We start from the raw sequence: 23349 nt of genomic DNA, 5'->3' as shown, positions 1-23349 counted from the left end.
CGATCACAAACCGTTACTTTATAAAAAAAGCTTTCATAATGTTTATTAAAGGCGAATAAAGTATGAATGATGTTTATATCAAATGCTGCAAGAGCTTTCATCAAAATGTTGAGTGTATATTTTTGTACAATTTTGGTTTCCTTTGTCTCGCTCAAAGTGGACGAGCTGTATTTGGAAGGCATTAGGAGCATGTAAGGCGATGTTAGCGGCTTTATCGATCATAACGGCGGTGCGGCCAAGCGGTAGACGTGCCCCCGCCTTTTGATGTGAGCATGGCAGCCTCATTACGACCAGATTGCCTTAATATCGCCGCCGCGGCCTAAACGCCGCCACGTCGGCCATCGCCCATCGCCCATCGCCTTTAACTTTTACGCCACATTTAATATATTTGCGGTTTTGTGCACGATTTGAACTCCATACTTAAATGTTATTTTCTTTATACCACAAAATGTTATAAACCATCAGAGCACATTCAATGCCCTTGTTTTATTTTTATAGAAATTTTCCAAAGTTTTCTAACATTTCCTACCAGCAGTTATATTGGAGAGGTTTATTGAAAAAATCCTTTGACCAATCGAGACGGCTTCGTGTGCTTCTTAGTTTTAAATTTTCGTATCGATTGGAAACTTAAATCATTTATAACTTTCTTTATCTATGTAGGTGAAATGTTTTATTTACAATAGTGGTGGTGAGAGTGGGGGGAGGGAAGAGCGGGCGGGGATGAGACTCGGAGGCAGTAAAACGTCGCGCAAAGCCTTGGACCGGCGAGGCGCGGCGCGGCGCGGTGTGGCGCGGCGTGGCGGGGACGCGGCGGCGGCGTTACTGGAATGAATGTCAATTTATTTTAAGAGCTCTCCCTGAATAAATAAAAAAAAAACGTATATTTTAATTCTTTAAGCTTTAATAAGCTTTATAAATATCGCGATTAAGTATTTGTAATAAGTAAAGATTAGGATAAGGTTGTGGTACAGAGCGGAGATTCATTTGTAACAGTAATCTGTACGATTTTTAAGATATTGTATAAATGACTGGACAGTTTCTTTCTTACAACATTTTTTTCTGAATTTAAAATAATGGCAATATCATGTTAATGGACCGGCCATGAACTAGAAATGAGACGCCGCAGGAAATATTCGTAGCGTTTACGTAGCAGTTACGATGTATACCTACACATATTTTGTCGGAATGTCGACATGTCTGTATGTCGGCGTGTGTGTGTGTGTGTGTGTGCGAGGAGGGGGGGGGGGGGAGGGTGTTGGCCGCACGCAGTGAACATTGCTTTGCCATTACCCGGACATCGTGCCGGCGCCCCCCGCCCCACCTCGTCCCCGCCGCGCCTTCGCTGACAACATCTCGGCGTAATGTTTGTAACGCCTCTGCTAATTGTTTGTTTCGTGTTCACTTTTATTCTGATCTTTAAGAGAGCAACTGTACACTTAGCCTGCCCAAATATATCGCCCGCCGCCCCGCGCCCCGCGCCCCGCGCCCCGCGCCTCGTCACATTCACACAATGCTGCGCCCGGGACATTATTTCCCCGACAACTTGATTGCGTTTCGTGCGTGCCGCGCCGCGCCGCGCCGCGCCGCGCCGCGCACATCGCATAGTAACAGCTTCCTGATAGCCCTCGTAACATATTACTACCACCGTTTATTTTTTGACTCACTTGTTATTTTGTACGCGTTTGCTTTACAAGTTATAACTTTGTGCAAATGTAATCGTTTTGCATACATTTTGACAAGTGTGAAATAAGGCGATTAAATATAACACGCTCGCAAGTTTGATGGCGGGAGTACGTTAAGTTTAATGAGAACGCTGATGAGCGGGGAGAGGGGACGCTGAAGCGGTTGGGGGGGGCGGTATAAAGTTTCATGAACCTGCCAAAATCAATCAAAGTAAAATCCTTTATTTTAATCTTCTTACCCAACTCCACGTACTTTACAATTTGTTTCAAAGTAAATCTATTTTTATTCTTTAATAATTTTATAATCTATAAGAAAAGTTGTCATAGTGGCAGGACAAAGCTTAAGTGGAGTTCATTATATATTTCTCTGAACTAGTTTCAAAATTCACAACACCAAAAAATCAGTATCCCGATTGAGCTTTTTTTTCCGTATGATGACCGTTTAATTCTACCATCAACCACAAAGAATCGAAACCACTGACCTTTACATCTAAAGACTGTTGTTTGTGAGTAACATTAAAAAAAATTATAAATAATTTACAAGAACTTTTAGGTTATAAAAATATTTAAATATGATTAAACATGCAAAAGCAAAAATAGAAGCAGAAGTTATACACGCCATACCACGCCATGTCGTACCATACCTCTAAATATATTAACATGTGATGTGCTTTATTATTGGAACATTTCTATTTGGAAAGCATTAGCAAAGTGCAGTATAGCGTGCGGGCCGGCAATGCAATCGCTGACGTGAGGGAAGCATTAAACACGCAGTGGTTAGCGCAGTAACGGTTAATTAAACAACGCCGCATTAACTCCACGCCTACCTGGTACTTGCTAATTTATGTAGTGCCACATGTTTTCTTTTAAATACAATTAATAACAACAGCAGTATATCTACTTCCTGAGATTCCTCCATCTTTTACTATAGAATATTAACAAATAGAAACATGACATATATTGTATATTTTCATGCAATTAGCAATGTACATACTTAGAATAACGGATAAAATATCTTCCAATTCGAAACAGTATATTGTCATAACTGGTAGCGATAAATTGGATAGACAGAAAAACATTCATATAATATTTAATTATTTTATAACCTTCTGATCTTTTTAAAACCGTAAATAAAGTTAAAACGTAAAGGTACCGGCAGCAGTCAAACAACTCGGACCCTCCAAGTCGTCTGATCTAATTATAAACATTGTAAGCAGTAAACGAGTGCCTAATAAACTGCGGCGACTGCACCGCTCAGTGTTTACAAGTGCGCGTGCGAGCCACCGCGGGACTGTTGGAGATCTCTGGATTAGTCGTTGTACATGCGTGTATGTATGTGTGTATGTAAATGTAACATAAGCATCAATATAAACATTTTGTACAGCAGTCTATCTCGTGTACAAAACAAGTTATCTTTGATTATTTTACGCGAAGTTGGGAGAGTAATAACAAATTTTTGGTATGAATGTATGGACAGTGAAAGCTCACGGTTAAATAACGAATGTGTAAATAAATGTAATCTAGTTATTTAGGCTTGGACACATCGGGCAGTTGGGGCATGACGAAAGAATGAAGCGCACATCAGTGGCAGCGTCACTTTGCTCCACCTCGTTTTAAGTCGTTTATGAACCATGAAAACCCATTGGAAGACACAAAAGTACGTTAAATAAAGAAAGGTGAGATGGTACGTTAAAAGTGTGAAAGATAAATGATAGTTAGTTTCAGTGCAAATACTCTGAGGAGTGGTGCGCAATCAGCGGGATGCAATCTGGCCAGGATGTGAGTGGGACGTGTCTTGTTTACTGCAATTACGCCGCGGCCCGTTACATGCATATGAATGAGTTTGCCCCCTGCCTGGCGCGCGGCAACCAATGCTTTATGGCTTAACTGCTCTCGACGAGCATTCACTAATTTAGTGCAGGCAATCTCAAATCAGGATATACACAAATTACTTTCTTAACACAGGGGACCGGTGGCCGGCGGCCGGCGGCCGGCGGCGCGACGGTTACAATAAACGATAAGAGCCAATAGTAATCGAGCTCAGCTTTCCGACCGGCCGACACCGACATACAGTGAGAGTACGTAGAGAGGGGAGGAGGAATTACCGAGCAATGTAATCTGTTGTTATCCTTTTGTCATGACAGTGACCGAGAGAGCAACAGCAGTATCGAGGTTGTACTTCTATATCTTACTGTTCTGTTCGATCCTACACATTAAATTTCAACAATACAGTTAATTTTCCCAACAAAATAATGTTAAAATTAAGTTAATCATTGTGTATTAAAACCCTTTTCTGAATCTAAAGTATCTTGAATTTTATTTTTTCTCGGAATAAGTGGAAAACAATGGAAGCAATTTTAATTCGCATTCTTGCGAGTTCAACTAGAGTTTTTTTTTTGCTTTTACGAGCGCTAGATTTTTTTCTGTGACAATAGCGGGCAGCCGCAGGCCAGCGCCACCTACCGCCTGACGCGAGATACCGCCGCCCTTAACCCTCGTCACGCCGCTCTTTGTTTGTGCCTCCTCTGCACCTCGCCTCTCACCTTGAGTCGCTTGTCTCACCACACACCACAAAACATTTTTTTAAAACATTCATTTGAGGTAATAAAGAATTGTCTTAAATTTCTTTTTACTACATTTTTTATTTTACTATTCCAATTTCTGTTTAATGACATTAATATATACTAGCCGCATTTAAAACCAGATCAGAAAGGCCTTTCCTTCTCATCAACACTCAGGAGTTAACCTATATCTCATTGCTTTAATCTGTTTACTATTAACTAAATAAATATTTTAAATCTCATAGTATGAGTATGACAATGCCTACAGTTAAGTAAAACATTATAATATGAAACAATAAAACCTAAATAAATTGACATTAATCCAGGTAGAGGTGGTGGCGCGCTGCGACCCACAAACAAAATGTTAGAGCACGCGGCCCCACCGCCGCACCGGAGAACCTTAATAGGACAACTACGTTTTAGGTGTAACAAAAGTAACCTATAAATTATTCGAAGTTCAGGGTAGCGGGGGCGAGGGGTCGGGGGCACGGTGCGCGGGGGATCGCCTGCTCCAGAGTGGCCGTACTACGTCAAGTCAAAGCCGCCTCTCAATACAAAACTCAAATCAATTTCTTTTGTAAAACAATTCAAAATTATTAAAACGCCAAGTAACATTTAACAATACACGACGCGATTTACTATTGACTTTATAAATTCTATCTTTATTATTTCATTATGAAGGAAAGCGTGTATTTTAGCTGCTTTGTTAGTATAATAAAAGCCATTAGATGGAAGATGTAGTCGTCAATTATTTACACTATCCTCAAGTTGTTGAGCTTTTATCTGTTTTCAAGCTGCGATGTGTACCGGCTTAGAGCGGGGGACTTCGCTGCGATAGATTTCACGAAGTTCATTTAACTTTCGCCGCCAGGATTTCACTTCGAAGCTTTCTAATTAAGCTTAACGTACTTTGTGATGGATTCCCATATTATATTTAACACTTTCGGTATAAATTTTAACTAATACCTCCAGAGGTTGAGTGTTAGCTTCATTTTGTTTATGAATTTATAAGCTTTTAGCTAAACATTATACGTGCGTTGAAATGAAAGGACTTTTGGTTAAGATAAAATTAGAGACAGCTTTATAAAAAGATAAATAAAAATGTTGTGTAAGAAAGAGTAGGTTTAAGTAACTTAAAACACTAAGGAATATCACGAAACAGTTACACGACTGTATGTGTTTATCTGTGTGTGTGCGTGTGTGTGTGTGATCGACTGAGAAGCAATTAAGTGGCAGCGCTATATTCGGCTCCGGCACAATATCGAGCTCTGGGCGAGTGACAGACAGGACGAGTCAAGACTCTGACACTGCACACTAAAAATGCGTTTTCTTGTTAATTGGAACTGCTTTTTGTAATGAATAATCCAGCGTTCACTTGAGATGTGATTCATAAAGGTTTTCTAATGTTTCAAAATTGTAAATATCGACTGCTCATACCAAGTTTTTGTGGTTTGCGAAATTATATTTATTTGTATAAAATATGTTGAATTTTCCTGTAAATTAAATAACAAAAACAATAAGTACATTTTACTAATACTGTCTTAAATATTCTTGATGTTTTACAACTATTACCGTTCGTATTTATCATCGTTAGGTAACATTTATCTGTAGGAAAATAAAATTCAGTCAAAATAAATAAATCTGTACTTAAATGTTAATAAATACGAGAATTTGTTTTAAAAAAAGGAGATTCGAGGCAACTGGGGCTTGATTTAAGCTGCCTACACAATTGTCCTCTGAACGCGCCGAATAAAAATGTAGACAAAACAAACAATGAACAAAGGCTTTGCAAAGATTACGCCCGTCTCTTATCAACGACATTCAATCCCCAAAAACTGCCTTAATTATTCTTTGAATGTTTGCATTACATATTTGTTTTTCTGTTTATAACTGCTTTTAGTAATATTTATGATTCTAAAGTTGTGTACTTCAATTAGAGCAAAAACATTATAGGTCAGATAACACTATCCGGTAAATCGTGCAGCCTCACAACTACACTAATAGTTTCAGCACAAACAAGTTCAAGAACCGGGTGAGGAATGACTTTGCGAAACATTATGCCTCGATAATGGTTCAGTTGCCTCTAAAATCTCGCCAGAATTCCGCTCTTATATTCGAACAATTTGCATTAGCAACATTTCTCTCATAAAATTATTCAATATTCTGGCGGAAATTTTATACTAAATAAATAATACAGGATTTTTCACAGAATTTCGGTAATAATTAACGTTCTGCAATTGATTTTTGCAAAATTGCAAGCAACATAAATTGAACAGAAATTTTACACCAACAGAAACATTCGAAAGAAAGCTAAATCGATTACAACGATTGGTGCGGACGTGAGCCGAGCTCCCCCCCCCCATGCCCCCAACGATTGCCCAAAATACGAAATAACTGCTGCGTCACTGTCAATTCTCATGTATTTTCTATTGAAAATTATGACACAAGCGGTTCGCTAAGAATCGCAACTTTACACATCGAGAAAAGGAAAAGATGTGCTAAAGCCAATAAAAACTCGTTAATTTTGAATAGATCGAATGTCTATCAATATCTGATCACTAGTTTTTATAAAAGAACGTTGTAATATTTGAGGTAAATATACTTGTAGAGTTGTCGGGTTTTGCCGTGAGATGGCGTCCGATAAACGACAAAGGCTTTGTGAGCTGAGATGCTGTAGTTAACTTTGTACACAAGTTATGATGAACTATTCAACGACAGCTTTGTGTAGTTGCTCGTCTTTTCTCAACTTTATGTGCTTTGTTTGAGTATTATGTTGCACTATTTAGTTTTACATATAATTATTAGTATTTTCTTAAATTTATTAAATAAATAACGTAATATAAAAATATATTATAATACTTTGATATCAAGAAAATTCAGGACTCGTGGTTTTGAGTATTAATTTTTATGAACGTAATTCAATCTCTTAAATATGATACAAGACAAAAGATTTCTGTGTTGAATATAATCGAATAAGACTACTTCATAATTTTATAACATGATTTCCTCACAAAGTTACAGAAGTCATTTGGTTAGCCGACCATAAAATGAAAATAAATAAAGTTGAACCACGAGGAGTTCGCCGCGCCGCGCCGCGCCGCCCCGCGCCGGCCGCGGTTTAATAAGACTCGCCCCCAACCCCTCCCCACCCCCTCACCCCTAACAGCCACAAACGGCCCATCCGAGTATTACATTATAATTGAATTTGCAATGTTTGAGAGCCGCCACCGAGGGCGACAAAGTAAGCTTTCAATAAATAACAAATAAGTTAAAAGTTCCACTCACATAATGTTGACCACCACACCAGGGCACCATCTTATCTGTTATCATGTATGCCGTCAGTCTTAATATACGTAAATGTAGCGGTAGCAAGAGGTCGTACATTATTGTCTTTGTAGGATTATCCAAATCTAAATAGATTTCAAGCGTACAATACGTTAAGAAATAATCTAATTCAACGAGCAGAAATCATGAATGAAAACATAAAGGATATGGCGATTGCGATAGACAGCGACTGTTTCCGGGGCTTTGAGGAATCTAATCAATTGTATCAACAGTGTGTTTGTCCGCCGCCGCTTGCCCCCCCCCCCCACACACAACCTAATCGAGACCGAAACAAACAAGCTAATGCGTTTTGCTGAACGTTCAGCGCTGCACTGCCTAGTTGCTACTGATTAGTTATGCAATCACCAATCCAGACGACAATACATATGATTGTATTATATGTGCAAATATTTCAACTCCTCTATCTGTTATTTATAATAGTTTTTAGATGTTTAAATAACTATTTACAACCGCTTACAACTAGATCACCATCGCAGAAAGTAACCAAGTTAACTTTTAACTTACTTAAAGAAGTTGAAGAACACATAAAATACGGAAATAATTTGAACCACAAAAATCCTAATAAAGATGATTTACAACAATAGGGATGAGGGAGGAGTTGGCAAGTGAAAGCGAGGTTAAAAATAAAAGCAATGCTTTGCACGTCATACAAGCGGCTCGCGTGTTGATCATATCATACAATTTACACCCGTACCTTAACATTTTAACACAGTCGTGACGAAGCGGCGTGCGGCGAGCGGAGGACGGCGTGCGGCGAGCGGAGGACGGCGGAGGACGGCGGACGGCAGGGTACAATTCCAACGTCGTTTGTCATCATATTTTTATTTACATGACCCGCTTTAAGCTCCATTCTGTTCTATTTACATAATATTTTTAATTGTCTCACAGCACGATAGCCACATAGTGCCGACGTAGGAACTTTAAAAATAGCAGAAGCACTTGGTTCGCATTTAAAATTTGTTTCCATTTGTTGGAAAAAGTTAGTACTGTGCATGTCGCATACGTCATTGGTAAAAACAATATTTCAAGGCAGATATTCATCAGGATCTGTGCAACTATATGCGAAACTTTATAGGGACATATATTTTATTTTACGTATCTCCGGAAATGCTGAACGGATTTAACTCAAATGAGGTATAGACGTACGTAGAACATAATCTGGAGGAACTACTAAATATGTTTATTTTTCAATTCTGCGCGGAGGGAGTCGCGGGCGACAGTTAGTTGTATTATGAACATATAAGTGAACACGTACATACGTAGCAATGTAATCAACACTCCACGTTGCCGACAAAATTAAAATGGTTTAATTTATTTTTTGTTCTTCTTCGTATTTAATATTTGTTCAGAGTATACGTGAAATATATGATTCTGATTGAATATTAGTGAGTCAGTTTTTACGGTTGTATTTGAAGGTTTTTACGTATGTGCGATGATTCCCCGCCCTCCTGATACAGGAAAGGTGTTGGTCATTTCAAGAGCAGAAAAAGTCATGATCAAGAGCTAATGTGATTATTTTTTATTTCATATGTTTAGGAAATTTAAAAGCGGATGAAACACAAACATGTGAGATGTGAGATAAATAAATAACATCATCCCAACACATTTGGTTAAAACACGGCGTAACTTAAATTTGCACCGCTCCAGCGCAGGCCCGCAGAGACTTGCAACTTTAAATTTGATTTACGTATTTAGCGGGCAGTGGGCACCGACTGGGCGGCGACGGGGCAGCGACGGGACAGCGACACGGCCACGCAGAGCCCAACTTCAGCCCAACATCGGTGTAAACCTTGCTCCTCAGAGAATAATTGAGGATACTGGACCTTGTATTAACTGATTGTTCAATGAATAAATAAGAACATCCAGTAGTTTTCAGTACTCAGTAACACTTGCGGTAGGCAAGAGTTATATGTCACAGACTCGCGCGATTCTAACCGCTCTGTAATTTTCTTATATGATTTTTTTACTTTCCTTCAACTTCCCTACGCTTATCAAGAAAATATATTTATAGCTAGCAACCGCCCGCGACTTCGTCAGTGCAGAAAATGTAGGCTATGATATGCCAGCTTGCATCATCTACCTTCCAGTCACAATCATTCATTCATTTAACATCAATTTAACATAACATGATTATTTATTGTTTTAATTAACACAATAATGAACAGTGCGCAATATTGTGTAGAATTATTGTTATGCTATTGAATAGTTATATTCTACGCGAATTACACCAAATAATATCTATGTTGAACGAGGTTTGCATTTCCTTTATTTTGCTATTAACGCTCCGGACGCTGTAAACTTTTTGGCAACAATACAAACGCGTTTATTCAAAACCATTTCCTCGGTTGTCAGAAAACGTCGCCAAGTTGCTACAAGTTGCGACATCTCGCGGCAAGTAGCGACAACCCGCGACCAACGGCCGACCTCATCACAATTTGCTACAGCTAGGACGAGCCTTCTAAGGATTATAGCTTTATATCACTGTCCCAACTTCTGAAACATTTTTGACACGGCGACGTTCGATTTAAATACAATTTCAAATAGAATTGTAGAATTTATACAAATTTTACTTTGAATTAATCGGATTTGCTTCCGTTTTCACTTTGGTTTCGGCAAATTATTTTTTTTTAATTTCATTGCCTGTCTTTCGGTTACCACGTGCGCCACATCTCACATCATTTCCTATCGTGGTAATCTATCACAGACAAATTAAAAGCAATAATTTAACTTACTTTTTTTATCGTAATAAAATATAACTTGATTTATCCTATAATTCGTTAATGTCCTCTATTAGAAAATAATGAACTTATCACAAATGAATCTAATCACAACTCACAGTCTGCTTTAATAAATAAGATATTATGATTTCCTGTAAAAAGTTATTTCACTTGACTTTTTACTATTATATTTATATCATATGGCGATAAGTAAAATGTAATAAAAGTAGTACAGTTTACATACTTTTATGTGAATCAGATAAAGGAAACTGTACCGTTTTCAGTTCGGGCTGGAGGCGGCAGCGCGGCACGGTGCGCTCGGGACTTATAACTTTAAAATTTGATTTACTTATTTAGGCGGCCGCGGCTCGGGCGATGTGCTGAAAATCTAATAAATATTCAAACATTAACCTGAAGCTGAGTTTACACAGGACACGGTGATATCAGCGGCAGGATGCGTTCCTCCAACTTTAACTGAAACTAGTAACGCTAAAATAACTAAACATGTAACACTTTTATATGACAATAAAAAAACATGGCTCTGCAACTCAGATACGGGAACTGAGATAAGATAAGTAAATTCTACTCCAGTACTCGATGCAGTAAGACGCAACCTGAGCGTACGCATACGTTTCAGTATCGGATGTCACCTTCAATACAACACTTGATCCTTTCGCTAATATTTTTCCAATCTACAGTAGATTCTTATTTATATAAAGTCACATTTTATGTTGCTGTTGCTTACAATACTTTTTTCTCTTAAGACTTAACGATATGTTTAAAGTCTTAATAATGATTTTAGAAACAAGTAAAGTAAAAAAAGTAACAGAGAAACATTTGATACGGTATCTTTTACTAACTTGATAAAATTAAAAAAAATATCGGCTACGAGATGTACGCGGACAATGAATGGCTGAAGGCTGATAGATGCATGGATGTAATAACGTCAGACGATCGACAAACGGTTGGACAAAAGCAGCTGCAGTTTAAAGCTTCAAACTGCTAACTTAAGAGGGATTTGTTCGTGCGGGTTGAGCTGTTTGCTTGACTTAGCAATCCCCCCCCCGCCCCCCACTCCACCACACATAGTTAACGTTTGGACAACAATAGCCCAATCAAGCAAGTTTCACAAGCATAAACACACAATTATATTCTTTGAACAGAATGTTAGTATGATTACAAGACGAAATGAAAAAGTGTAAATACTTTAACTTGTGATAAATGTATGGTAAAGTACTTTGACGTAACATGGATGAAGCAAAAGTTGGATAGCGCGTAAAACTCGCGCGCTTAGCGGTAGCTTGTTATTGAGCGCAACCTCCATGGCCGGAAATTTTTATTCCATCACTCTAAAAACTTAACAAGCTACTATATATTAATAAGTTTAAAAAAAAGTAACATAGGAGGGGGACAGCAGTTTGGCATAACAAGTTGGATTTTATAACAAGTTGCATAATTAAAATGTAGAGTCCGCTTTTGAAGGAACAACTTTTTAACAAGAAACGTTACTCGATTGCTTCTCAGTAAACTAATTTTCTGAGATATTAATGCTGCTCAATAGAACTTCCTAACTTCCTTCACTGAAGGAAATAACCTTTTTGGTTATTTGAAGACAGAAATAAAATTTTAATCCGACTTTACTACTTTTTGTAATTGAAATGAACTCTACTAAAAGTCGAATATTTACTTTCAGAAGTATATTATTCTTCATAACAAAATTCTTCATGTAAATTGACTCTATTTTATCAAATTCGGTATCTTTGAACTCATATTGCGAATATTGACAATCTTCTTGAGTTGTTTTCAACGTAGTTAATTTAGATGGCATGTCTGTGACGTCATAAGCGTGTTATTGCATGTGCATGCACGCCGCCACACGCAGCACGCCGCATGCCCGCACGCATCCCTTGCCGTTACTCGCTCTTTGCAAATCTAACATCACAATCGCGAACAACGTATGATGTGGCTGACTCTGGGCTTGTTAATGCAACTTAGATATACCGCCATTTAGCACGCGAACTCCTAATTATATTTAAAGGAAAGCCTAATCGCCTCGTGACTCGTTGTTAACGAGTATTAAAATTTAATTAATCTGTCAGATTATAAGTTATTTGACGCAAGATTCTCAGTTGATAGCGACGAGTAAATAGATAACCTACAAATAGGTTACTTTAAGTTGATTCTATTGAAGGTTGTGGTGTTAACATTTAGTGCAAATAGCACATGTGTGTGTGTGTGTGTGTTTATGCCTTAAACACTAATGTATTGCAAGAAACATTTTAAAAGAAATAATGGCAGTTTAAATGATATGACATAAGCTATATAAATATTATTTTATTTTTATTGTGGCTCCATAATTCATGTTAATGTGTAGAACAGTTTGAGCAACGCTATGTATGTGTAGCGAGAGCTGTTAGAGAGCGCGCTGTGGAATACAAAACTTGAATTTGTTCTGTGTAAGCGCTCGCCCGCTCAAAATTATAAGTTTAAATTTGATTTAGATGTCGGAGAAAGCGCGGCGGTTACATTCTACCTGATTTAGTCGCGAAACATTTAAACTCCTGTATCAGTATACTTACAGAAACTTCAATAAAGAACTTGAATTTATAAAAGACACGGTTTCATAGATATCATAGATTCTTTTCTTGAATTATTAATATGCCGTAGTTTTCCAATATGAAAATAATTGTAATTTTATATTACTTGTTGCAGGTAATGATGCCCATGTATCGCCCCGGCCCCGGCCCCGGCCCCGGTCACTCGCAATCAGCAGGAAAGCTAAGCTCATTAAATCATACATTAAACACTCATATTACTTACAAGTAATTAAATAATGATACCACAAAATTTATAGACAATATATTTAAGCGCACATTAACTGGAAGCTCGAGGTGATTAGGTAACGAAATTATATTGAACATAAATGAGGCCGGGAATTCCCACGAGAGCCGCCACTGAAACCTTTTGTTCGCTTATTTTATTTCCTTCGGATAACTTATTTATTTAAGCATACAATTTGTAGGTCATGTATGACTATATATATACTTGTCTCGGACTACATATATGTATGTACAGACTACATATTTAAAGGACACCTTAGCAATGTATGAACATTTATTATTGCTATGTTTGTACTTGGGGAATCTTATAAATATTATATTACCATTGTTCAGTGATTTTTACGTTATTACGTACGTGTGACTTTATCATTTTCCTGTTATTTCTTTCATCATGATTCAGTGTGCTGTGTATGTACATACATACGTGTGTGTGTGTGAGTGTGTGTGTACATACTCGTATATACGTTTCATTTACAATTCAATATAAAGCAGTTGATACACTGCCCCCGCGAATTGAATTTTGGGTCGCTATGTTTCCGGACCATTCGATTCGATTGGAAAAGTTTTGTGCGCTGTTTTGTAAATAACTTGTCCACACTTTGTTGTTATTCGGCTTCGTTTTCACCGATACGTTGCGCGACTCATACACTTATTAACAACTTGGGTTCTATAACTATTATATTATTTAAAAATAATTTATTATCAAAGTGTATAAAGATATATGTATTAATATAGTATCAAATCAGGCTTATGTTTTGATGTGCCTGTATTTTGTGTACATTTTGTTAGATCGCTTAAGTTTATAGACAATTTGCTCACAGAGCGTTCACAATGATTACATGCTCAGAGTTAGTGCACATAAAGTTTACACGTATTCCTTGCATTAAGTGCTCTTTACTTTAAGTAACGGTCTAAGAGAAAAGATGTTCGTTTAACTGCCGCCATCTGGAGACAATATTGAAATATTACTTTCATTGAATGATGTGTAATTTTGCATAAACAGATTCATATCAGTGTTTTAAATAAAATTGTTAATGTGTATAGGAAATGTTCGTGGTAGAGTACGTCCTCATAAAACGTTTGCAATTTTAAAGGTAAATCGCAGCATAATTATTAGGGTAAAGCAATTTGAAAGTGAATGGCAAGCTTTAGCGCGAACTTAAATTTCACAGCTTTATCGCGCGTCCGTACGTCTGCAGTAATAAGGTTAATTTTGATTTATGCCTTCCCCGACCACCCGCGGCCCACCTCTACTAATATTTTACTTATTTACGCTACCTAAAGAAACGCTCACGACAAAATGTTATTCTTCAAATTTTTATACTCGTAAATCGTATTCTTTCTCTATCCTATACGCTTTATATTCCATAAAATAAACAAATTGTGTTACTTATTAAGAAAAATCTTTATTATAACAAGAAATTATTTTAAATCGCAATGTCTACATTGAGGTGTTTAAATAACTAAATGGCTTATTATTGTGATTCGTTTCAAAAATATATAATATTTTCAGTAGTTGATATGTACATAATAATGAAGATCTGCATCTATGTCTAGTCTGCAATATGTACATGTATTATAGTAGGAAGCTCGTTTCGTTCATTTTACGACGATCGAGTTAACGACATTGTATGTGGGAGCTTATTGTGATTAGACGCCAGAAAGTTAGCGAACATAAAACTTAAAGCGATTCTCAGCTGAGAGCGACACATTATGAAGAAGAAACAAGAAAAAAGATTGTAACAGCGGCCGCTGCAAACTTATGTGACTACAGCGCTAAAGGCAAATTGAAGTTTGTGAGACAGTAAAATATTTAAACATTCAAAGACAACGTAATTGTATAAAAGTACATTTACATTTAAAATAGCTTCTGTTAGATTAAAAGACGGCAAAAATGCGTGTGTACATACATTTGTTTTGGGGAAACGTGTTACTCTGCGCCGCGCCGCGCCGCCAGCGCTGCTGCGACACGCCACAGAGCAGCTGACAGCTAGTTATCACATCGATTTGTTTAGATTTGTTTGTATTCATAGCAGCCGCTGACAGCTGCGACTCCGCTCGCACACTGAACTGTACAACAACACTGTACAGTTTTTACATAAAACATCTTGCAATTGAAATAAATGTTCCAAATATCCAGTGGAACAAGAAAATCTTCGAAACTTCAAATTCAAGAATTAAAACTTATATAATATAGTAGTATGTCGGACTTGATGTCAATTAATAAAAGTAAATTCTTGTTGTTATTCGTAGAAATATTGTTCCTACAATTTACTAGTAAAGTGAATTGTGTAGGCAGGCAACTACAATAAAGCACTATTTTGTGTTTGTAGTGTCAAGTTTAAATATTTAAAAGTTTAACTACAACACAACATGTAACTGCCCTGGCTGTTACATGCTGGCCGCTTACTGTATTAGTAACAATCAAAATACAAAGAAGGTCTAGAGTTAACTCAATGTCACGTAAAACAAAGCGCCTTCGCGAACGTCATCAAAGCGCCGCATCTGTTATTCAAAGTCCACTTTGTTTGACGGCCGCCATTGTGCCCCCGCACCCCTCGCCCCGTGCCCCACCGCGCCGCGCCTTGTCATACTCAATGCTGTTGACATTGAGACGAGCTCTTTGAACTAATGGAAGTTCACCGCAGATTCATTGTGAACCAGGAAAACCACAATTTGCATTTAATTATTGATCCCTGTTACTTAACTGTCTTGTCTATGATATTTTCCTTCCTTTGTTCCTTCATCAAGAGGGCAACACAAAAAGGCTTTTTTCTCAAAGTTTTATCGATACTTATTTCATAATTCTTACATTTATTTAAAATATAATAAATACTTGGGTAAGTTTAAATTCATCAACATTGCGTGACATAACAAAGCTCAGCCGATGAAAATAAAAGTGTACTGAACTAAACCCCACCCTCCCACCCCACTCAGCCCGGCCCGCAGCGACACCCTCATTCCAACCCTGGCAAAGGCTCGTAAGCGAATAACAACACATGACCGCGTTTTACGTAGCGACTACATTAAAGCGTACATTTCTGCCGACTGCTATAAAAACTCATGCGGCTCGCCGGTCGCCGGACAATGGTCGCCAGCCGCGGCTAACAAATTATAAACATTTATAGAAAAAAATATCCTCGCATGAAATCCTCACCTAATTACTTCCTACTTTATTGGCTAGTTTTTATAAATTCGAACATCAATATCACCAGACCTCCTACCTTTTAAGTCTGTTTGTGATCTAACGTCGTTGTCGCGCCACCATTGTCATTTCGCTACATTAGCAGTTGTAAGTTACTAATAAAGTTGTTGTAGTTTTGACTATGTAATGTGATACAATTATGGTTCATCTAAAATTATGCGTCAAGGGGGAGCACGGATTTCCGAGCGAAAAGTCGTATCACATTCAAAATACACAAAGAAAGCGTTCGTTAGGCGACATTCCCGACAAAGCGAAATTTGAAACGTTGCAAAAAGAAGTCGCTAACAAGCGGAGAGTCAGCCGCTGCCGAATAAATACAATTCAGTTTGTGTTTCCATTGCAAAGTGGATTTTCTTAGCGAGCGGCGGCGCCTTAACGAGTTATGTTGTTCTGACTTCATCTCATTTCATTTTGCTTTTCATCTCGACGAGCTTCATTTTTGGCAAAGAAAAAGCAAAATGTTGCAATCATTTCAATACTTTAGCCTTCTCTAATAAATTTATGATACAATAATACAAGCAGGTAAGACACAAGATATCGTTATTCCACGAAATGACTGCACCCACCGTTAACACATCGCGGTAACAGTAAGTGAAGTGGACAGAAAGCAAGTTGCGACAAACATATATACTGACGAGACATATAAGTAAACATTTAATAACAAACGCCTTAAATATAGTTTTATGACACGTGAAATTGAATTTTATTTCAGGTTGCGCGGCGAGTCCTTAAATGCGGTCGCGTGCCAAAACATGTAAGATTTCTGCGGTATTTTAGATTTAACCTGGCGCTGGCGTCTACAGCGAGATGATATCGCTTGTAACCAAAATAATATTTCAATTTTATTCTAGTTGAAAGTTGAAAATATGTCTGAAGTAGGTTTGTACAATAATACGATATATTCTATAATATATCGTCAGTTGTAAAAATATGAATATATAGGTGTTAATTTACTTAACTTTTCTAACCACCCAGTCCACTGTACAACAGCTACCTACGTGTAGTCAATGTTTTACAAGTCATTCTCTGTTTATAACTTTGAGATTTATATGTATATATTTAAAGGTACGTTTTCCTAAATAATATTATGGTTTTAGAGGTATTTTAAGAAATTTATAAGCCAATTACGTCAACATTGCAATATTACTTGAAAATGTAAAAAAAAACATCCGTAAATAAATCTGAAATAAAAGTAAAATTGTCTCTTGATAAAAACCGGGGTGCGAGCAGTGTGGGAGCGGGGGCAGGCGCGGCGCTAGGGAGGGGAGGGTGTAACAAGCGGAGGGAATCGGTTGATTTTCCAAATTATTTCTAATGAAATTTAGTTTCGCTTTGGAAGTGAAAAGCGGATTCGTTATAAAGAGAGTCGCGTAACGAGTTCAGTTGTTAGTCGGCTACTCTCCGACGACGACGACGACGACGACGACGACCTCTCGCCTGCGCTCGCTTTCTTACTTATTATTCTGTCAATTCTACGTAATGGAGGAAAAAGTGTAACATAGGCTTTTCACGGCCCACCGCCTGCCGGTCCTCCCCGGTCCGGGCGTAGCGTACAAATAACAACAGTAACATCAAATGGAGCACTATTCATAAAATATACATATAATACACACAATATATCATATCATGTTCTCAAGAAGATTTCTAAAAAGTAACACTTAAGTCATATGTTGTTTGGCTTGTTTTGTGTTCTAACTGTTTATTTTGTTCACTATACTCTTACAACGATATGGTGTTCAATATTCATAGTATTCATATTTATGATTTACACCGTCCTCTTTCGTATTTTTGCAAAAAAAAAACAACACGCTTTGTGTGTTCATTTACTGAGATGAATAACGTGTATTTGCATGTAAAATGTCCCGGTACAAAGTATTAACTCCTTATTTTGAAGTACACAGTCGTTATTTATTTCCAGTCATTTAGGTGCAAAATTTACGCGACATCCGAGGGCGAGCAGGCAGGCGGCCACACGAGGGGCGGCGCGGGCCGGGCGCTACATTCGGGCAACTCGTGATGGCTCTCGCATAAATATCTCGCGCAAAAACAACAGCCACGGAGATGGGCACATCAATCACAGTTTCGTAACGTAGCGTAAGCAGCGTTAAGTGAATCCAGAGTGCTGCTCCACAATGTTACGTCGCGTCACCAGCACATCACATAGCATCACCGCCTACTCTCACACTCACACCTCTTCATCCTTGAAAACCCGTAGGTATAATAGGTATAATTACGTCAAGATTTTTAAATATTATGTTGAATTTCAACAGTCAGTGGAATGCATTTATCTATACGATGATATAGTGTCGACGTCATTGTCATATTCATACAAAAACAAGGTTAAATAAGCATAAATTCCATACATCCTTCGCATTGGAACGATAATATTGTGTTGAATAACTGACGTCACATGCCGTGCCGTGCCCAGTACCTTCATATACGTTGTAATACCGGCCTGTGGTGACGGTGTCGCGGCTGAAGTGCGACACATTTAACGCGTTGTAGCGAAGTACGGAATTGGTGGCGAGGGGTGAGGGGTGAGGGGTGAGGGGTGAGGGGTGCGCGAATATTTCTCGCGTAAGTTTGAGCTTTCATTTGTTTTGTCAGTACAAAAGGCGGTGCGCGAGCTCGGTCTTACCACTCTGGAACCCGAATATTACTGCTGGCTGTTTAGAATAATTATTATTCCACGAAATTAATGCCATATATACATTCCTGGAAATGTTATAAATACAAAACACCATAAAATTATCTAGTTAATAGCTATACTTGATTTAATTAATAAATATTGCGGCCTCTCTCTTCAGATAAATCGTCTATAAGTTTGTTGTCCCTTGTGGCAGCTCCTTGATATATCTTGGTATATCTTTGGCATATTTAACTTATTATGACATAATGCTAAAAGGTCGATTTGAATATATATTTGTATGTTCAATTGTGTTCTAAACAATGATTCAAAGGCGAAATGATAATCTGACTGTAGGAATAAGTGGCGTGCGGCCGCTGGCGACGTGCCAACCTATAGCTGTAACCAGCCCCTCGCCCCAGCCGCGACCCCGTCCGCACGGCACCGATACTAGCAGTGATATGATGAAGTACAAATCATACGGTGGCTAAAAATGAAATTTACTAGTCATTTAAACTGTTGCTTTATTTAAAAATAAAAATTGTATAACTAAGCAATATTGAGACGAATTCGAGATCTAATCATTCCAGCGACTAATGTGACAATGCCAGGACGCAGCACCGCGCGCGCTGGCATGTTGCGCCAGGAATTTACGATTGCGGTCGCCATACTTTGCTAATTATGCTTCCTTGTGCTCTCTTACTCTCCTGCAGCCGCATTCTAGATACAGAATTTCAACAAACAGTGAAATGTATAATATTTGTTGTCCCTGTTTCCTTCCCCCCTATTGATTTGCTTTCTAAGTTATTAGCTGGGTTATTGAGTGTTGCTGCGTCTATGTTAAAAGTAAACGCTAGTGAAATAACTGCACATATGAACATTGTAGCGGTGTTAAGGCTCGCTAGTGCAGTGCTTCCGGACTCTATATTAATAACACATAATTCAGATCGCTCTCATTGTTATGCAATTCGGTTTAATTAGTGGCGTGGTGCACAGCGTGAACATTGTCACACAACAATTGTGCGCGACTACGACGAGCACTGGAAATGGCTCCAACTTTCAGCTTTTACGGCCGCAACTTAAATGTAATGTTTGTTATTGTGGCGCCCACATAAATCGTTTGAATGCGAACCGCTTTGAACACGGAGTCGGTTCACAAATTTAGCTATTTACTTTAGGTACACTTCACATTTATAACTTAACCTTATTTATTTTAGTCTAACTAAAGTAGTTATCAAAGGAGTCTTTAAATATAATACACGTTTCAAATAAGTGATGCAACATCATCCCGAGCCCATACGAATACGTTTTCTATCATGTGCGTAGATGTTAAATAATAAAAACAAAGATGATAATGACATAGTTGGTGATTATCAGCGCTGTGATCGTTTGTCCGCGGTTTGGCAGCGCGCCCGTGTTATCTGTGACCGCTCAGATACGTTTGTAGCGTGCGCATTGTATTCGTGCCTGGCCGATTTGCTTTTGTTGCTTATTCGGCCTCCGCTGTTGCCTTTTTCTTTATCACTATGTTATTTGTTGTTGTTTATAATATCACAAATGGAATCCTATCACGATCACCTTTTAGCATACATTAAAGTATCAATGGACCGAGTGTTCAGCTTCAATATATATAAATTTGCAAATACTACATCGATCACTCTTTTTCTGATTCTACATGAACGTTTTCGCTCAAATGGCTCGGTTGTGAGGAGAATGGTTACTTAAAGCGCGGCTCACTTACAATGTACAGAGTAACACAATGCCAGCCGGCATCTGAACGATATTTCCATAAGCATCGGCGGAGGAATGTAAAGTAGCAGCGTGTTTGTGTTGTGTTGCATCGCAGCCGGGAGTGGCGCTGGCGACGCTCGTGCTGCACTCCTGGGACCGCACTTACATTTTAAAGCTTCTTCCAAGTAAATGTTTCTCTAGAACTTGTTTAAAACGCGCTGAAAGCATGTTTATCATTTACAATATATCTTCGAAAAATTCGTACCCTATCGGGGTGCACAACATGCATTTTTATAAAATTGGACTAATTCTCACTAAAATATTTACCCCTAATTTTTATGCGTTTTAAAATAAAATCAATGTTATCCTCGAATAAAACTCTTCGTATAACCTATCAGCACTATCATTTTGTAGCCTCGAAGTTAAATAAAATGTTTATTAAATAACGGTTAATATTTTACGAGCAAACATCGTCATCGTGCGACATCTGTCAGCGTGCGCGCGACGCGACACGACACACAGCACAGTCCGATGTTTAATACACCGGCCAGTACTATTATAAATGTTATCTTAATGCATTACTGTTCCCTTGTACTGCATGTATTATGTTGTGGTAGCCATTTGTATTTCAATCTGGAAACTCAATTGTAGTTTTTCATCTTTAATTATCAAGACAAAATGCGCACTTTCTGAATAGGACTGATAGTTATACCTGGTCCTACAAAGTAATTTACTGTGATTCTGATATAAAACTTAGCTTTTTAACGATACGTTACAGTAAATGGCTGGATGTGTTATCGGTGAGTGCGGCTGTGCAGGCAGGCAGGCAGGTCACCATACACACGACCATAAAGATAACTTATAATGACATAGTTTAGTTTAATGTGGGGATCTGGCGATGGAGAGTGTGCGGGGTCGCGGGTGTGCATTGTGTTACCACAGTCCAGTTCACTAAACGCATAACGACCAGATAATCATGTTTATATAATATAACAGCTACAGATCCGCGCGTTACGCCGCTACATTTTAACAAATACGATTGTTGCTGAATTTTAAATTGTAATTTTTTGGTAAACATATTTGCTTCTTATTAAAATTGGGCAAACAATATTTTAAAATGTTCATGATATGGTATTATATATAACTGGTAAATAAATGTGTGTTCTGTGTATGCATGTGTGTGTGTGTGTGTGTGTGTGTGTGTGCAGGTACACAGTTACATTTTGATCATTTTTAAAATAGCTTATCAACATAGAAAGGAAGACAAACGAGCGATACGATATTGTGAGCAATATCCGGCTGCTGCGAGCGAGCGCCCCGCCCCGATACAAACATACACACGCTTACGACGCTTAAAGTTTACGTCTGTAAATATACATACATCTTAAGCAATTATTATTATATTATATTTACAGTTATCTTAACATTACGTAATAACTGTTCAAGTTAATTATATGTAGATAGTTATTATAATTAATATAATAAATTTGAGAAGATGGTACTGCTGCAAAACCGCTCATAAATTCATATTCAGTTTATTAATGAACACATACAGTGCGGTATAATTATAACTTTTCACAACGTATTTGAGCTTTATTCGAAAAATTATAATACTTTGTTAAATTGAAAGTTTGTTTAAGCGATTAACATTGAGCAGCTCTCTCTCTCTCTCTCTCTCTCTCTCTCTCTCTCTCTTGCTCGTGGAGCAAATAATTTCGCGTTGTTTTAAATTTAACGCTCGAAGTGGGATTAACAACAATAATACGCTTTGATGTTTTAACATTATAAACTTTGTGTAAGCCTTTTGTTGATGTTATGAACGAGCTGTACACCTATTATTGACTTGCGCAAGTATCGTACTTGTACTTATACCTACATATATATGAAACACATGTGATATGTTGTGTTGTGTAGGACAGGAAAGTTTGATGAACATTACTTCTACTTCATCGGTCACAATTCAGGCTTCAAAACCACACCATTAATTATTAAAATTATTATAAATATTTCTTTTAAATTAAATTAGTTTTGAGCGTTGAATATTAGTCTTAATTAGCTAAGGTGACACGAGGGGTGAGGCGGGGGTGAGGGCGTGGGCGGGGGCGGGGGCGGAAGCGTGATAAATGACGCAGCTTGAGCCTTAATTACCTACAAATTCAATCAAGATAGGTACAAGAAATTGGCAAACCGACGATTTCATAGTGCAAAAATTAGTCGCCTTTTTACTGAGGAAGCGTGCGTGCCGGAGGCCTAATTTTAGACCTCTAACTTTTCCCTTCTCTTTTCTTATAAGAAAGGGATGTGAAGTTTAATTTGACAGGAGAGATTGATTTGACAGAGGAGAGGACGTATAGGAGGCAGAAATGTCCCCCTTCTGTGGGTCATGGCAACGCATATGCAAATGGAAATGTCTTTGATCAACTGTCACTTCGCTATTTTGGTGAATTTGAGTTGCCATTGCTCGTATGCTACCTTTTGCTGTAAAGGATAAGGGAAAAGTCTAGCAAGATACATAAATGTAGATCTAAGAAACTCTGAATTTATCAATTCATTTTACAAACTCGCTTCCGCAATATTTATCTTACTAAAAGGAATTGTGTACATTAACATTTTGTAAAATTAAAAGAAGATTGTAAAATCGC

General features: G+C 37.9%; 1 protein-coding gene and 1 long non-coding RNA gene across 2 annotated transcripts in view; one reads left to right on the top strand and one right to left on the bottom strand.

Annotated features, from left to right (window-relative positions):
* The window catches only part of LOC106123868 (peroxidasin homolog), a 75010-nt gene that overhangs the window by 33465 nt on the left and 18196 nt on the right, over positions 1-23349 (top strand). The gene's annotated exons all lie outside the window — the stretch shown is intronic.
* LOC106124880 (uncharacterized) lies at positions 19484-21193 on the bottom strand. Its single transcript, XR_001228225.1, has 2 exons — positions 21035-21193; positions 19484-20925 (listed from the first exon to the last, which is right to left on the bottom strand). It is a non-coding gene; the product is annotated as an uncharacterized LOC106124880 (long non-coding RNA).

This window comes from Papilio xuthus, unplaced genomic scaffold (genome assembly GCF_000836235.2).
Source record: "Papilio xuthus unplaced genomic scaffold, Pxut_1.1 DF825946.1, whole genome shotgun sequence".
Classification (NCBI taxonomy): domain Eukaryota; kingdom Metazoa; phylum Arthropoda; class Insecta; order Lepidoptera; family Papilionidae; genus Papilio; species Papilio xuthus.
Note: the sequence above shows the minus strand (reverse complement) of the source record. Positions and strands in the feature narration are given on the sequence as shown.